The 3877-nt window shown below is 43.7% G+C and overlaps 1 protein-coding gene across 1 annotated transcript in view; it reads left to right on the top strand.

The window, feature by feature from the left end:
• The first annotated feature begins 1839 nt into the window (after positions 1 to 1839).
• The window catches only part of dmbx1a (diencephalon/mesencephalon homeobox 1a), an 8747-nt gene continuing 6709 nt past the window's right edge, over positions 1840 to 3877 (top strand). The window contains exon 1 of the mRNA XM_020616143.1: positions 1840 to 2116. The gene's annotated coding sequence lies outside the window, so the exon portion shown is untranslated. The remainder of the gene's footprint in view (positions 2117 to 3877) is intronic.

The following is a 3877-nucleotide window of genomic DNA, read 5'->3' as shown; positions in this document are numbered from 1 at the left end:
TCAAATTTCTCTGCCAAATCAAACATGTTTTATTCTAAGCTGTTCGTCGGTTGGAGGTCATTGTTGAGCCACCTTGTATTCAGCAGTGCATGGCTGGGCACAGGGGTAAGGGGAGCTGTTTCTTGGCGTTTAAACCCTTCAGAAGCTCTGGACAGCTAGTCGCTCTAAGGAGCTTTAGGTGGAGAGGCGCGGAGAAGAAACTCTTTCTCGCTTTAATTGCTTTAGAGACGGTCTTCACAAAGAGACAGTGGCCAGATTTACCTCCCGTTTAAGTTCTTATTTCCATTGGTTCACAAGTTAATCCTCTTTCTTTCTCAGACCTCGGAGAAAAACCAAATGATAGGAGCCTATAAGACGCAATGAGAGGCACACGAGAGGGAAAGACCTGGAGCCACACATGGGAAAAGTTTCTGTAAAGCAAAGACGCACCGGGGAGATGACATTTAGACCACGTCAATTACACTAATGATAATAATTTAAAAACACAATTAAAGTGCACATATCTATTTTTGTACTTAATTCAACAAATAAACGCACGTAACACTCTCACTACCAAAGCCTCGTCGGTGGTAACAATGCACCGCAAGATTTTCATTTAATGTAACAGTTCTTCTATTGCAACCTCAAAATCAATGCAATGACTTGTAATTGGTGCTTAGAATACGAGACTCTTTTATACAAACACTGCAAGTCATTTTTGATTAAAAAAGAGGCTACACAGCTTGTAAACCACCTCTGTCCTTCTCTCTCTCACTCACTCACACACACGCACACAGTCATGAGCCATGTAAACTTTATAATAAATGTCAAACTAGTGCAGCTGGGTGCCGTTGGTTTTTATGTGTGCCAAAAGAATGAACATTAATATTCTCTATTGCATGAAATCTTTTGTTTGCTATTCAGGCTTGTCAGAGTGAGAAACATGGTCAGAGATAAAACTGCGTTACAGGCCAAGCACTTTCCAAAAGAATCTTCCAGCAAAATATGCAAGCTTTACATTAAAAGGCTACTTTGCGCTGCCCTTAATTCCCTACCTAAACGGTTTTGCTCCGGGAGAAGAAATCTTCTCTAAAAACCCTTCAAGAGGAGAAGGGCATTATTGCCCTAATCCTCTTACCCGCAGTCATTTTAAGACAGGGGTTTTTGGAGGCTGAGATGGCGTCTTGTCTTCCCTATCCCATCCCAAATCCTTCCAGGCCGGGAGTCTAAAGGCAGCACCCTGGCATCTATTAGCCATCTCTCTAAAGTCCCTCTCTCCTCCAGTGTCATGGCAAAGAAGCCGAAAAGCAAACAAACTGCTTGCTTTTCCTCCAAAAACCTTAGGAGAGGCAACTGGTTTCATGCAAGAAATTTCAGGGAAGAGGATTTGAGAAACAAAAACAACATGCAGCTCTCATGTCTCTTTTTTTCTTGTTTTAATGTGATTTATTGTTTACAGTGAAATGGGAACATTTTAGTCACTTGTTTGAGCTTAGGCTAACCTGACAACTGACTAAACTAAAAATAAAATAAAATAAATTAAATCCTATGTCAGTGTTTACACATTTTCCAAAAGTGAGCCAATAAAAGCCTCGTTCCTTACACTTGGGGGATTGTTTAGCTATCAATTCCAGAAAAATAAAGCCTGCAGACAAGCACGAAGGAAACACTGTGCGTAAACTGATCATATTTGAAAACAACTCCAGAGGGTCCGTGCTCAGTCTGCCGCTGTCATCCAAGTCAACGATCTTATTCACCTGACTGACAGCACAGACAGCCAATAGGAAGCCAGCGTAAGCCCCGCGAGGCGCTCCTTAAAACCCTCCACCGGGACCTAGCTCAGCAGCAGATGGCGCGTCCCTCTTGCGCGCGAGACGAGGAGAAACCCAGCACGAGGACAGGGGAGCCACGCGCAGGTGGAGCGCGAGCGAGCGCACCTGAAGAGAAGCGGCAGACTGGTGGACTGTTTCATCGCCCTGACTTGTCTTAGAACCGGAAGGAAAATTGGGCAATAAAACGAACTGAGAGGAGCTGAAAGAGCAGAAACCCAACCTGAAGCCTGAAGAAGTCGTGGGGCTCGGATTCTCTGCGCTGTCTGTGTACGAGGTGGAGAAAGGGACGACTGACACCACAAGTGGTAGATACTTTTTAAACATTTCTTTATTCAGTAGCCTATTGCCGCTTCCCAGTCATGTTTTTAAAAATGTGCTCAAAATGCTTTAATAGTTCGCTTTTTTATCATCACTGTCTGCTTGGAATAATTAAAGCAAACTCTCCAGTGACTCTCACTCAGAATTTGTTTTGCCAAGAATCTGCAGACGCGCAGGCTACTTGTTATGCAAGTACTTCTCTTGATTTGTTGAGAAATAAATACATTTATTTGTAATTAAATACAGTGGTGTGTGACGTTTCGTGCGCATCTCAAAATGCTGTGAGAACTGAAAGTCATAATGGCGAATTTAGACACAGTCTAATGGGCTAAATTAAATAAAAATAAAAAGCTTGTAATACGCCAGGTCTTATCGAGCATCCAGAAATGACACCCCTAAAATGGGCTCCCGTCCTTCACTCCTTTCATGACCCTAGTCTCTTTTAAACTCTACCAGTTTGCCATTAAAAAGTCAGAATTAGCCGATTAGTGATGTCGAACCAAATTTACATGCGAGTTTTCTCCTCTTTAAAATTAAAACGTGTGTTTTAGGTCTGTGCACCTGTTTTACATCGATTACTGTCGCAGTGACACTTGGATCTGAAAATGGCTTAAGACACCTGATAAATGCTGACAAAAAACACGAGACACTGAAATTTTATTTTTGTTTTATTTAGCCCATTATACCTCTGAATGTCAACCTGACTTAAATATTCTTCACAACAGCAGCTCAGAGAAAAATCAAAGATGCTCCCGGTCCTCTGACACTTCACACGAGTGACACAGCAAAGAGCAGATTGTCAGGTCGCGCCCCTGAGGGCTGTTAGCAAATAACATTTTTCCTAATTTAGTCGAATCAAAGACTTGCACTGTACATGCCAATTTACATAATGACTGATAATTGAAGCGCTGAGCAGGGCTGCCAGGAGGGCCCACTGCCTGGAGCACACCGAGGCTTATGAATGACAATAAAAGCACTGACAGGCTCACAGTAATGAGCTGAATTTGATATGGACAGAAGGATAACCAGGCATGTAGTAGTATAAAGGTACACAAGATAGGTAACACTGGCAGCTTAATCACAAAATGGGGGCAGACATGCACATGAGATCAGGAAAGTCTTTCCAGCTTGGTGGAGAAAGTGAGAAAATGTTTCTGTCTCTAACTTTCAGGGCAGACAGGTAAACAGCCTATTAATCTGGAAATCGTGGGAAAGATTTATGGACATATGGAGTATGACTTTTTCGTACACGTTTGTGATTAAAGTCTATAAGATTAAAACAACTTACACCTTTAATGTCAGAGAAAACACGTAGAAATGGGGGAAAACTGAACTGAGAAAATCGTGGGCCCAGAGAACACGCGCGCACGCGCTGTGCACACGCGGGAACTCAAAGCTAACCACCCAGGCCCACTGTACGTCCGTCCGTGTCAGCGGTGATGATAAATGGAGGGCCTCGCAGTCGAAACCTATTTGCACTTCCATTAGACGAGGAGCCAAATGGGGATCAACATGCATATTTTTACCCGCGGAGAAGCCATACATCTCAGCCAAAACGTCGCCCCGGGGCGATGGGATAAGAGGCCGCCAGAGAGGGGAACGAGAGGAGGGAAGACGGGGAGGGGCGCCATTCAACCCAAATACTTGGGGGAGTAAAGTAAATGTTTAGCGAAGCACCTTCTGTCCCGGCGAATTACACTATTCCCCACTGCCCTCTGATCACATTCATCAGCCGCCGCAGCCAATTA

The sequence above is a fragment of the Monopterus albus genome, unplaced genomic scaffold (assembly GCF_001952655.1).
Source record: "Monopterus albus unplaced genomic scaffold, M_albus_1.0 scaffold172.1, whole genome shotgun sequence".
NCBI classification, from domain to species: domain Eukaryota; kingdom Metazoa; phylum Chordata; class Actinopteri; order Synbranchiformes; family Synbranchidae; genus Monopterus; species Monopterus albus.
The sequence above is the reverse complement of the archived record's forward strand: the minus strand, read 5'-3'. Positions and strand labels throughout refer to the sequence as shown.